The 14,530-nt window shown below is 41.4% G+C and overlaps 1 long non-coding RNA gene across 1 annotated transcript; it reads right to left on the reverse strand.

Annotated features, from left to right (window-relative positions):
* Positions 1–6,617: 6,617 nt before the first annotated feature.
* On the reverse strand, positions 6,618–11,416 carry LOC139439276 (uncharacterized). Its single transcript, XR_011649155.1, has 2 exons — positions 11,192–11,416; positions 6,618–8,898 (listed from the first exon to the last, which is right to left on the reverse strand). It is a non-coding gene; the product is annotated as an uncharacterized lncRNA (long non-coding RNA).
* Between the last annotated feature and the right edge of the window lie 3,114 nt (positions 11,417–14,530).

Here is a 14,530-nt window from a genome sequence, read left to right on the forward strand (position 1 = left end):
AAGAGAAATTTGAAATCTAACAGACAGCTATTCCTAAGGCAAATCAGTCAGCAAGACATCTGTGTTAGTTTGCCAAAGGGCTGTCGATGCAAAGTACCAGAAATATAAAAATATAAAAACCAATGCTTTTATAATGGGAAATTTATCAGGGTAAGAGCTTACAGTTCCAAGGTTGTAAATTGTCAAAATCAAGGCACCATCAGAGATGCTTTTCTAGTCAGCTGCCACTTTTTGAAGTAAGATGGCAGGTGGGGTGGGAGTGTGGGTTTTCCCTCTTCAGTAAACTCCTTTGAACCTTTCCAACTTTGTACCATGTGTATGCATTACCAACTCAAAAATAACATTTTGATGAAAAAATTAAAGGCATATGAAGAAAGATCCATAATATTTACATTTTAATCATAAAGTCGCAACCCTCCGCCATCTTTTCTCTAAAATTAGAAGGAATTCTCCTACTGCCTGAGGAAAATGATGAATTAAACTTTTCCTGACAGGAAGGACAGAGTCTGAAAATTATGCTTGATGGATATAATGAAGACTTCTGGCAAGAGCGACCATGCTGACAGATGAAGGAAGGCATGTTAGGCAGAATTTGGAACATTCACCAAAATTGAGATAGAGCAAAAAGCAAAATATGTTCAGAATGAGATCTTCTTTTGTATCACCAAATTGTTGAAATAATATAAGTACTTTTTAGTCATTACATCCAGTTTCCATCATTATCCAATTAATCGTGAAGTCTCTTTTCTTTTTCATTTTTTCATTTCTTCTGTGTTGACTGACACAAAATTCAAGAGTCCCATCTTCTGTTAGGAATACAGTGCTGTCAGGTGCCTTTTTTACTACATGGTGCTTGCTCCATTAATGACCTCCTACAAATGCCACTGTGCCAGAAAATGGCAAGATGGAGCAACGCAATGGTAATTCCACAGCACATGGAAGACATCAGGCTGAGGAGAGACCCACGACAGCTTAGAGAAGTCTACCACAGTGTATGTACTAGAGCTCAGCCAAGAGGCTACTTTTGTCATGCCCTTCGACCTCATTTGGAAGGCGAGCCACATGCTACCAACAAGACACCCCAAACGTGAACATGCTGACCTGCTTCAAAGGGGTTATCAGGTGCTAGACATTAGGGCCCTATGGAGTTTGTGATTATGTCATGCACAAACAGTAAGAGGGAAAAAAAAACTTTCATGGTAAGGGTCCACAAGTGTTACCATCTAGTGGATGGTGTGTATGTACGTGTATGTGTATGGACCTGGGGCCTTGTAAGTGGGAAGCTGGCACTCAACCACTGAGCCACACATGCTCCCCTGAGTTGCTTTTTTCACTTGTTTGCTTGTTGTTTGTTTTTTTGTTCTTAGGAAGCACCATGACCTCCCATGTGGGAAGTGGGTGCTCAACCACTTGAGCCACATCTGCTCCCCAGTTGGATTTTTAACTAAACAGATGTAACGTTTCTATTCCTCCTTCCTCTAATTCCAAGTCTAAAAACAGCTAGGGCAAAGCAAGTTCTAGAATACCAAAAAGTTGGCAATTAAATAAAACAAGTTGCTACAGGCAGGAATCTGAGGTAGTAATGGTCTCTTCCCAACGTGCTATGGTGTGGGGATTTAGAGTAATCAGGACTCACTTCTAGAGATTGGAGAAGGTTCCATGGGAGAGGAGTCATGAATTTTTCACTTTATTGAGTAAACCCCAAAATCAGAGGACTGGTATCCAGCCAAGGCAGAGACTGTCTACAGCAAACGCTGAGCCCTTCAATTATCTCCTTACCTTTGGTAACACTCCACTACACAGTCAGATAAACTGGTGCCAGATGGTCACTCTAAAACATGACTTTCAGCCAGGACTGGAGGGTTGAAAGTGTGACCTGCATTCTCTTTCAGAATACGATTAGATAATGCAGATACTGCTGACTGGAACTGACTCAGAGAGAAAAAAGAAATACACGGATGAAAATTATCTGCCTGAAGTTCATGAATTGTATACTTGTGTGCTCATCTGGTCCCATCTATTAGAAAGTAAGCATCAGGAGGGCAGGCAGCTGGGCTGGCCTCCTCACCACTGCATTCAGAGACCTAGAATCCTGACTCCTCAAGGGCACTGTATTTTTTCCTCGAGTGAAAGATGGACTTTCTCAGCATCCAGTTTTGTAATCAGGGGTCAAGACAGTGCTGATTATCAGGACAATTCTCTATCATAATGGTTATTGGCTTAGATTGCTATACAGATTTTCCTTCCCAAATGCACTTTATTAATCCCTTTAAGCCTAGGAATAAGCCAGAACTTTCTGGGGAAAGGTGAATCCCTTTTCCCTAACCCCACTTGACGTTTGGGTATTTCATGCCCTCTTGTGGCCATGACACATTTGACAGCACAGTTTTCAACATACAAAGCCAAAATGAAGCTTTTTACTACTCTAAAACCAAATCCTCACAAGGAGGGAAGTGAGGATCAAACATGCCAACTTGCCCAGAATGTTTCCCCATGTTAGAAGAGTATGGCAGTGACAGTGATAACTGTCCAATCTAGAGCTTTGGCAAAAAAAATTCAGGCATGATAAAATCCAAATTCAAGAGCTCACAAACAGAAAAGTTTAATTTCTAATAGAGCTGGACATTTTCCATCAACTGAAACTTGGAGTTTAAAATGAAAACATGGAGATATATTTTTAGCATTTTCATATTCAATGTACTACCTTTCATATCTCCTTTTGTGTCACTCATCCATACACCACAACACACACACGGACTCACAATACACAACACTGTATTTATAGCCACATCTGTGATTTTGTGTCCTCTATCATGATTTAAGCAATTCATACTGTTCATACACCTTCTCACCTAGAGACAAGGATCTTGGATCTCTAATCCTGATGTGATAGTTTGAAGTTTTTTGAATACCAGAAAAGATCATGTTCTTTGAACTAATCTATTTCTGTGGGCGTAGGGCCCTTTGAGCACATTAGATTCAGTTAAGGGACCTTGATTAGATCACTTTTGATTAGATCATTTGGGATCTTTGATTGGGTATGACCCAGGTTAAGTCTCTGCCCTCTTGCTGGGTCTCATATAAACTGTGAACTGAAAGCTGAAACACACAGAGGGAAAGGCAGCTGCCAGTTTGACCCTGACATGTGAGAAAGGACTCCAGGATTGTCTACAGTTGAAGAAAGACAAAGAAGCCCCGAGAGGCTGAGAGAGGTCCTGGAGGCTGGATGCTGTGTATGCTCTACATCAGCAGAGCAGAGAGGCCTGGCAAGAGGTGCCTGAGAGCATAGGCCCAAAGAGCAGCTCAACGCTGAAGAGCCAAGCCCTGCCATGTACTTGGTTGCCCATAGCTGAGCTCCCAGAGAAAACAGCCAGGAGGAGAAGGCAGAAACCCAATTGGACAGCTGCCATTTTGCCTCGCCACATGGCAGGAGTCCAGGATCTGATCAGCAGTCGACCTTTGGTGACAAAGCATCTCTGATGGTGCCTTGATATGAGTATTTTCACAACTTTGCAACTGTAACATTTGTCCCTAATAAATTCCTTTACAAAAGCCAACCCATTTCTGGTATTATGCATCAGCAGCCTTAGCAAACTAAAACACCTGGCCAGTCTTCTCCACCTTTTTAAGCAGAACCCTTTTTCTGGCAGAACCCAATAAGCACCTGAATCTAGAGTTCCCATATTCACTGGTAGGCCCTCACCCATTTCAGAAATCCATGTTCCTTACAAAAATATCAAAACACTGACCCAAAATAAAGTATTTAATAAATAAGTTTAAAATTACTAATATGTGTTGCTTTCCTATGAATATTTGCTTATGTTTTGTTTTGGTTTGGTTTTAATTCTCCTTTAATATTCTAGATTAAGGAAGGGGAAAGTCTCAGTATAGTATTAACATATCTTTTTTCAAAATAAAACTTTATTGAGGTATATAATTCATACATGAACATATATAAACAATAAATGTATAGTAAATTTTGTGAATTTATAAAACAAACATGCATATCATCATACAGGGCTCCCATACATCTCTCCACCAACATCACCTTGCATTCTTGTGAAATATTTGTTGCAACCTATGAAAGAACATTGTAAAATATTCCTACCAACTATTGCCTAGATCCTAATTTGGTGTATTTCCCCCAAGTCACCCAATTATTAACACCTTATATTATTATGTGTGTTATCATTCAGGAAAAAACATTCTCATATTTGTTCTGTTAACCACAGTCCATCATCCACCACTGGACTCCCTGTGTTACATAGCCCCATGCTTTGTATGATCCGTTCTAAGTGTACAATCAGCCACTCTCTTTTTCATCACAGATTCATGCTGTCATCACCTCAGTCGATTTTAGAATGTTTTCATCACTCCAAAAGGGAAAAATCCCATACCCCCACACCCCCTTTGTTGTCCCTTAGTACTGAAATATCTTGACATTACTGTAAAATATTACATTACTGTTAACTATTGTCCATAAGTTACATTAGCTGTAATTTCCTGATGTATCACCATATTCCTAGCACTTTGTAAAAGAAGAGCCTTCTTATTAACCACAATCTTCATTCACCACTGAAATCACTGTTATATATTCCCTAGTTTATTCTCTAGTTTCCTTTCAATTGACATTTATGTCCACAAACTACCCCTTTCAGCCACAATCACATTTATAAGTCAGCAGTGTTACTTATACTTATTATAAGGTGTTACCATCAACTTTTCATTTCCACACTTTTACAGCTACCCTTATTAATAATGCTACATACATTAAGCATCAGCTCCCATTCTCAACCCACATTCTATTTCCTAGTCACCTGTACTCTAGAGTTTACCTCTATGAGTTTACTCAGCATATTTAGTTCATGCTAGTGAGACCATACAATATTTGTCCTTTTGTGTCTGGCTTATTTCATTCAACATAGTATCTTTTAGGTTCATCCATGTTGTCATATGCATCCTGATTTCATTTCTTCTTACAGCTGAACAGTATCCCATTGTGTATATATCACATTTTGTTTATCCATTCATTGTTTGATGGACACTTGGGCTGGTTCCATATTTTAGCAATTGTGAGTACTGCTCCCATGAACATCGGTGTGCAAACTGATGTTCTTTCAGCTCTTTGGAATATATTCCTAGTAACGAGATTGCTGGATCATCCAGCAGTTCTACATTCAGCTTCTTGAGGTTCTGTCAAACTGTAAAGGCTGCACCGTTCTACATTCCCACCAAAAATAAAGAGTGTTCCTGTTTCTCCACATCCTTTCCAGCACTTGTAGTTTTCTGTTTTTTAAATAATGGCCATTCTATAAGGTATGAAATGGCATCTCATTATAGTTATGATCTGCATTTCCCTAATAGCTAGTGATGCTGAACATTTTTTCATGTGCTTTCTGACCATTTGTGAAAATTTGCTTTTATTTATTTATTTTAATATACCTTTTTTTAAATGATTTATTTTATTATTTCTCTCCCCTCGCCCCCCCCCCCCCCAACTGTCTGTTCTCTGTGTCCATTTGCTGCGTGTTCTTGTTTTTGTCTGTTTCTGTTGTTGTCAGCGGCACGGGAATCTGTGTTTCTTTTCATTGCGTCATCTTGTTGTGTCAGCTCTCTGTGTGTGCGGCGCCATTCCTGGGCCGGCTGCACTTTCTTTCGTGCTGAGCGGCTCTCCTTACGGGGCACACTCCTTGCGTGTGGGGCTCCCCTACACGGGGGACATCCCTGCGTGGCAGGGCACTCCTTGCACGCATCAGCACTGTGCGTGGGCCAGCTCCACATGGGTCAAGGAGGCCTGGGGTTTGAACCGCGGACCTACCATATGGTAGGCAGATGCCCTAACCACTGGGCCAAGTCCACTTCCCCAGTATTTGCTTTTAAACAGGGGACAGCTCTCCTGTTCATTGGAGGTCAAATAACTTAATCTCTAAATGTACAGACTAAGTAATTTCTTCCTATGCTGTGGTATCTCGTCTTTTAAATGTAAGGTTAGACTTAGCCTTTCTTATGCCTTCTTCCAGAAAAAGTCTATGTTCTAATATTTCAGTTAGATATCCTTTCTGTATAAGCCAGAGGACCATAACTCCTTGGGATTGACAGTCTATATAATGCCATTCGTGTAATTTTATTTTTTGTTGTCATTGATTTAGGAATCCCCCTTACTTGCTATACTCAGAGTATTTTTTTCAGAAACTGGATTTTGCTTAAAGCAGATAGATAAAATAATATCATTAAAAAATCATTTTACTCACTATTGAGATAACATTTCTTTCAAAGACTTTTTGATCCTAGAACTTCATTTTTCTAAGTGAAATATAATTATTATAATGGAATTTTATATATTGCCAGAAACCTTTAAATGTGAGAAAGCATGTGTGATTTGACTTTTGATAAAGGTCATACATTTTAGAATACAAGACATTATAAAAATCATCTCCTGCAAATCCATTTATGTATTGACCTAGGTTAAGCTCTAGGAATAAAGAATGAGAAAGGCACAAGTTGCCCTGTAGGAACAAACATTTTGGGGCTTCTCCCCTCATACAGGTACACTTCACCTTCAGAAAACCGCAGTGTGGGCCTCTGCAGGAAGCCATTCACATAGGTTGTGATATAAATGGTGCTCCCTGAAGGTTTGCAGTGCACAACCTGAACATCCTTATAAAGCAAGCCTGATTAAAATACCTTCATGAGTAAGGAACACTAATGTTTGGACTATGCCATTACTCAGCTTGTGCTTTCTGTCTCCCTTTTTGGTTCCCCATGTTGTGACTCTCAAGCCTCTTCAGAAGGAGCTTTGTGCATTCTCCACCCTTCGTCCTTCGAGGCACAACCTATTTTTAATAGGCATAATCCCTTACCTCAAAGGAACAAAGCTCTCCTGGCAAACTTTCACCCTGTTAGAGATCAGCTGATCAGGGAGATGATGTGGGTAGCAAGACATTTTTTATAGCCCTTCAAGCGTGCTGTCTTTGTCATCCCTGTGAAAAGAGAACTCATTTCTTTTCTTTCTTTCTTCTTTTGATCTTATCTGTTCTCCCAGTCCAAAGGACACTTGGTCCAGCAGCAGGAAGCTAATCTGACCTTGGTCTCTGAGAGGCTCCAGCAGACAGCAGTGAATGTGTTTGTGGTAACTGTAGCCTAAGAAGAGTGGGGTTTGCTCTGTGTTCAATAATTCTGGAATTTTGTTCCTGGTTTCCCTGACCGAGGCTCAGGGTAAAGGGCAGGGTTCTCTGGGTTCACAGGTTTCAGTGGTAAAGGAGATAAGGTACAAAATAGCAACAACTCAGCTGTCTCTGGGCCAGTGCCCTAGGAGTGGATGTCCAACAGGACATGTGATTAGCATTTCAGAGATTCGTGAAGACATTTCCCTTTGAAGGGAAGAAATGGGGCCCTTCTGGGGTGAAAAGAGAAGTCTAAACATAACTGGCCATAACTTGAATCCATTTCTCCTCTCAGTCTGACCTGGATCCTGTCACGCCGTGCTGTCCCTGTTGCTAAATACAGTCCCCTATACCCAGTCCTTTTTGTACTGGACTCTTGTCACGATTGCATTTACAGTGGATGGCTCGCTCCTTAAAACATTCTCTTTCTTTGGCGTCCATGACACAATTTCCTGGTTTCTCTTCCACAATTCTGGATCCCCATTTCTGGCTTGTCTGGGGCCTCCTCCTTTTAGCCCTTTTCTGAAGTCAATGTACTTCCAGACATGTATTTCCAACAGCCCTTCCCACATTTTCTGGTAGGTTCCTCACAGGTATTTCCAGTTCAACCCAACTAAACCCAAACTCAAAATCTTGCCCCCACTGAAAACAAGCCCAGCCACAAAACTGCTCCTTCCTCCAATCTGCCTCTTAGGCCAGAACCTGGAGCCATCTTTGACCTCTTCACCCCCTTTACCCAGTCAATCTTTAAGTCACTTCCTAAAAATGTGACAAATCCACTGACTTCTTTGCACCTTCATTACCATACCTAAAGCCAAGCCATCACCTCTCTAACTAATAAAATACAGTAGTCTCCTAAATGGTCTTTCCATCTCCATTCTTATCCATGTCCAACCCATTTTCCACATCTCAGCAAATGTAACTCTCACTCCCTGGCTTTAGCGCATACCTACTCCTAGCAGGAGAAAGTCCATAATTACTAACAGGTTCTACAATGCTGGGCAAGATCTGCCCCCTCTACCCTTTCCACAGCGTCACTGTAAGCAAGTTCCCCTCTTTCTCCACAATCCTCCTACTCTGGCTTTCTTTCAGTTCCTCTGACTTCCGAGGGCCCTTCCTCCTCCTTAGGACCTCGAACTTGTTCTGTCTTTGTCTGAATGCTCCCTTCCCCCACTTCTATGGTCAGCTCCTTTTCATTCTTCAGCCCTTAGCTGTTCCTTCAGGGAGACCTTTCCTGGCCCACAAACGAGGTTAAAATCCTTCTGCTATAAGCTCCCTTGGTACCTCCTTCTCCTTCATAGCAACTTTCACCATTGTACCCAAAATACATGCTTTGTTTTTGTGACCACAACTACCTTCCAAGGAAGGTGGAAGTTTTTAAATGAAAGCATCTTTGGCTGTAGAGCATCTTGAGATGGCTGACTGGATGAGCTTATGGAGATCCAAAATGTCCACCAAATCCATTAACAGAAAACCAACAAGAGCAGCACTGGCATTCTCCCAGCAATTCTGGAAATCCAAGAGAAAGGAGAAGGTTGTGTGGGAGCCATGGGAATGAAGGGTAAAGACAGGGTCCAAGTGGGGTGGTTGAAAAGGATATAAGAACAAGAGTTAGCATTTTAAATGATGAGTTTTATTTGTCCAGGACTCTAGAAGTTGACCCAATGCATCCATGGAAAATCTCTCCTTGGAGAACTCATTCCTCTTCAATTTGAGTCCATGAGTAACTTTTCTTCTAAGTAATAAGGAAACATGGCAAGAGGAATGTCAGAAACCAAATATCAAGAAAGAATCCAGAGTGATGGATCTTCACTGTACCTGACCACCCTACCTGTAAGGGTCCACCACTGCAGATCTGGGGAGGAAGTGGAGCGGAAGAAAGGAAGTGAAAGGAATGATGGTAGTGGGGACTGGAAGTGGCCAGGGTTGAGTGGGAAGGCAGGGTTGGCCCCTCCCTGGTTTCCTCTTTTCTCAGAATGAACTTGACCCAAGGCCAACAGTAAAGGCTGTAAAATATCACCTTGGGAATTCCCCGAGATGGATCATTTGCTGGCCGTCCATTCAGCATGCCCAAAGAGAGATTAGTAAGGGCCGTTTATAGCTAAACTTTGCATGCCTAGACACACCTGGCCAGGAATAAATCCTAGGACTGAAGGAGACAAATATAGCAATGACCCAGTGAGGGTCAGCTAGGGGTCTGCCTCTTAAGTCTGAGCCCATCCCAAAGGCCTACTCATGCTTACTTTTACCAGTTTTTTGGGAAATTCTCTCAAAACCATAATACTAAATATTTCTTTAATGAAGAAATAACATTTTCATTCTAATCAACTAAATAAACCGAAGAAAGTTGTGCCTTTAAAGAAGGATTGACAAACTTTTTCTGTAAAGGGCCAAGTAGTAAATAATCTTGGTTTTGCTGCCACATACTGACAGGAACAACATAGTCTCTGTCACATATTTTCCTTCCTTCCTTCTTCCTATCCTTCCTTCCTACAACTTTTTAACAATGTAAAAACTATCCTGAGCTCATTACCATTTTCACATTACCATATTTACATTTTTTTCTGCCTATAGAGATTAGAGAAAACCCCTCCAAGATCTGGTGGGGGTGGACATGCTATTTATGAAGTACTTAGGTACTTAAGGCACTATTGGAAGTACCGGGAAAATAACTACAATTAAATACATTCTAGTAAGAGAAGACGGACAAAAAGCATATAAACACATAAAATCATCTCAAATGCTAACAAGTGCTCTGGTGTGCGGCTATGGTTACAAAGACAAGAGCAGCCTGTCCCCTCAGTCTTTTGGTCAATTTGCATCCAATTCTTTGAATTAAATCCTTCTCTCTTCAAAAACAGTTTCAAGAATGGCTTCTCTTTTCCTGATTGGAGGTTTGACTGATACACACAGCAGGAACACATTTGTTGGAGGAAGGGAAGGTTGGAATTGCTAGAGGAGGGAGAAAATGGCAGGGGAATGGGAAAATTGACGCCACAGGTAATCCACACCAGTTTACCAGGGGACTTTAAAGCCATCATAAGGGGTTTGGATTTTATTCTGGATGCTCTGGAAAGCACTGGAGGTTTAAGGTAGAAGGAAAGGGGAGAAATGACCAGAGAAAGGAAGCAAACACAAATGAGGAAATAATAGGAATAATAACGTTTGCCATAACATGTTCTGGAAAAGGGAAAAACAAGCTAAGAGGTAATTTGATAACTATTAGTCAATACCTGAAGAGCTATTTGATGTACAAGTTTTGTTTTTGTTTTTGTTTTTTTTTGCCAGATGTTTCCCACCTATTCTAAGGACAAAGAAAACAACCAAGGTGAAAATGTAGGATTCAGATTAGTTTCAAGGGAAAAATCACTGACAAGAAAAAGAAAAAAAATCCCTTTTCTATAAGGGAATTCATAAGGATAAACTAGACAAGTAACAATTTTTGGCTAGATGAAATCTCATTTGAATACTGTATGGTATCCTCAGCAATTGGATATACCTGATGATGGATAATTTGCTGTCACGTCTATATTTTATCTACCAAAATATGATGTGTTCCAACTCTGCATGTTGATTACCCTCCTCATTAGGAAAGGTTTCTGAAGGGTATAACATGCCGTCTTCAGGTTGAGGAAAGAGAAAGTCTGGAAATAAGGTACCTCTTGTCTTGATTTTATAACATCATCAAGGTACATTAGTAATGGCATTAATAAAGATAAGAAGATGACACATCAGTTTTTGGTCACTGCATATTCAAAATCGATTTACTGTACTTGTGATACGTCTGTGGCGGCACCCGGGACCCAGAGGCGGGCACAATCTGCAAGGGCGGCTCACCTCCTCTGCGGACTCGCCCGCACGCGGGCGGGGGCGGCGCTAATCGCAGTGACGTCACAGGAACGGACTCGGGTAAGCTCTCCGCCTTGCCTCACCTGCCAGCTCTGGCCCTTCCACCCGGTCCCGCCAGACCACTGGTCTCTTGGAGTGCCGAAGGGCGGGGCCTGAGAAAGCCCCAGAGAGAGACTGACCTGAGGGGGGAAGCCGGGCAGGCACGTCCACTCCTGGGCCTCAGATCCTGGGGCCGAATGGAGCACGGGGCCAGGGTACAGAGACAGCGGGGAGAGGCAAGAAGGGCAACCGGCTAATGGGAAGGCACAGAGCCATGGAGCAGAGCCAGAGGGTAGGCCGTGCCCTCTGACTTCATGCGGGGAAGGGACAGAGTCCTCCCCCTGGACACCTGGCTTAGAAGCTCGACTCTTCAGACCTTGGGCAAAGTACGTGACCTCCTTCAACCTCGATATCGTCATCTTTAAAGCTGGAATATGGGGTCTTCTTTATTCGAGGATAATGGTACAGGGGGAAAAAAACTTGAAGTGAGTTTAAACAGAAACTAAAGTTTCACAGCAAATAATTTATTAACAAATTTCATGATAACCCTATCTTTATAATTGAAACGAAATATTGTTTTTTAAAAAAACGTAGTTATAGTTAAAACATGCAATTATGTGTTAATTTTAGAACAAAGACTGACTTAAATTTAACTGGAGGATTTTTGACATTTTTGCTGACAACCGTTCTCCATGCTGGAAGGTTTGCTCAGTTTTTCTAAGGGCCTCTCCTAATTCTTTGACATGCAAATAATTCTTTTTCATTGAAGTGCAATCTTCTTGTCAACATAAACCTTACAATGACAGGATACAATGGAATATTATTCAGCCATAAAAAGGAATGAAGTTCTGATACATGCAACATTGATGAACCTTGAAAACATCATGTTGAAATAGCCAGACAAAAAAGGACAAATATTAAATAATCTTACTTATATGAAATAACTAGAATATGCAAATACGTAGAGACATTGCCGATTACCAGGGACAGGGATGCCTGTGAAGAATGAGAGTTCATGCTTAATGTGTACAGAATTTCTGTCTGGGGTGATGGAAGAGAGCTGGTAATGGATGGTGGGGAAGATAGCACAACAAGGTGAATGTAACACCACTGAATTGTACACTTGAAAGTGGTTAAAATGGGAAATGCTACATTTTTTAAAAAATTTTTTATTTTTAATTATCTTTTTTAAAAGTTAATAAAGCACACAAAATGTTACATTAGAGACTCCCATATGCCCCACTCCCCACCCCCATAAATTTTTTTTAATTGTATTTTTTTGAAGATACATAGATCACAAAAAATGTTACATTAAATGGGAAGCAGATTTGGCTCAACGGATAGAGCATCCACCTACCACATGGAAGGTCCAGGGTTCAAACTCAGGACCTCCTGACCCGTGTGATGAGCTAGCCCATGCTCAGTACTGATGCGCGCAAGGAGTGCCGTGCCAAGCAGGGGTGTCCCCCGCGTAGGGGAGCCCCCCTGTGCAAGGAGTGCACCCCTTAAGGTGTGCACCCAGTGTGAAAAAAGTACATACTGCCCAGGGTGGCCCTGCACACACGGAGAGCTGACACAGCAAGATGACACAACAGAAAGAGACACAAATTGCTGGTACTGCTGACAAGAATACAAGCGGGCACAGAAGAACACACAGCAAATGGATACAGAGAGCAGACAACTGGGGGGGGAGGGGCAGGGAAGGGGAGAGAAATAAATTTAAAAGACAAATCTTTAAAAAAATATATATGTATATATATAAGAGGTTCCCATATATCCCCCACTCCTCCCCCGTCACCCCACTCCTCCCACATCAAAAACCTCTTTCATCATTGTGGCACATTCATTGCATTTGGTGAATACATTTTGGAGCACTGCTACATCACATGGATAATAGTTTACATTGTAGTTTACACTCTCCCCCAGTACATTCAGTGTACTGGGGAATGCTACATTCAGTTACTGGGAATGCTACATTCACTGTACTGGGAAATGCTACATTTTATATGCATATACATGTTACCACAATAAAAGTTTTCAAAGAAAAGAAGAGGTAAGGAATGGGCAAATATAACTATTATTTTTAACTTTAATTTCATTTTAACTTTACAAAAAATTACACAGGAGTCATTTCCATTTCTTTCCTCTGGGATAAGGAGGTAGATCGAGAAAGCAGGCTTTTGGCTACTTCCTCTTTTATTGCTCAAAATTGGCCCCGTGGGACTAGCCAATCTTTTAGAAAGATGGGAAATGATACATGCCGAAGTTCATGTTGAATGTGAAATAAAATCACAATTCCATTAGAATAAATGTTTATTTTCAGTGACCGGTATTGATAGCTGATGAACTGTGGCCTGTGATGTAGGATCAGGCCTGATGTAGCACCCGATGGAGACCCAAGTGGTGGGGAAACTATTTGTGAGGAAGCCACAAGAAGCCAGAGGGACTGCAGAGGCCGGGCATCTAGAGGGGCCAGCTCACGCCTTCAGTACTATATTCCTAAGACATCATGGCACGCCTCCCAATGTCACGTTCAACAGCATTCTCTGGAAGGGTATCCTGTCCTATCACGTCCCACAAATAAGAGAAGGAATGGCCTAATACTCCATTTTAAAGAACTTTCTCTATTCTCTGAATATTTTTGTGCCTCAGAGGATTTGGGGACAGACAATAAAGAGACTGACAACTCCATACCAGAGGTCAGATTTGAAACGGACTTATCTAAACTCTACCACCTGTCCCTTGACTTTTCCCTCAGAGAACAAATGTTTTATTGCATCATATTTGCCCTGCAGGAAGCACAACTCACCTTGCTCCTTGGACTCTGGGGACTTGCTCTTCCCATGCCTAATCTCTCAGCGCTGCCAAATCACCCATGGGATAAACAAACATGTGAAAGCAGCGGGCAAGCCTTTCCAGAGCAAGGTTCCCCTGCCCCCCTAGCTGGTTTCATCTCTTACAGCGCCCCCCACTGCTCCCTGCTCCCAGCCACACCTAACCACTGCTGTGGCCTGGCTCGGGCACCCTCCTCTTTCGTTTGCACGTTGGCCTGGCCCGAACGTTTGCAGGACCAAGAACTGAGTACAAATGGAAGCCTATGTACTGTATGTCTAAATATTTAAAGTGATAAATCATGCTAACAAGACTGTTAAATAAAATGTGTTCTAGCCTTCTATCCCGTGAAATACACCTTCTTAACAACAAAATGAAAATAATATATGTATGTGTGTGTAAATATGTTTTGGGGCGAAATATCAAAGACAATTGAGCTTAATTACTATTGCATGTGTCTGGGTGTTTTGTTGATGGGTTAGGATATTTGGATTAGTAAAATAAAGATATGGATAATCCATTACATCATAGATTTATTCCAGAATGTTTTTCCTTACCTTCAACTCATCAAAATTACTAAATATTTGTAGTATTATATATATAAAAATTATTAGTATTCTTATGATTTAAAGTATAAAAAATAGTGT

Source organism: Dasypus novemcinctus, chromosome 7 (assembly GCF_030445035.2).
Source record: "Dasypus novemcinctus isolate mDasNov1 chromosome 7, mDasNov1.1.hap2, whole genome shotgun sequence".
Lineage (NCBI taxonomy): Eukaryota > Metazoa > Chordata > Mammalia > Cingulata > Dasypodidae > Dasypus > Dasypus novemcinctus.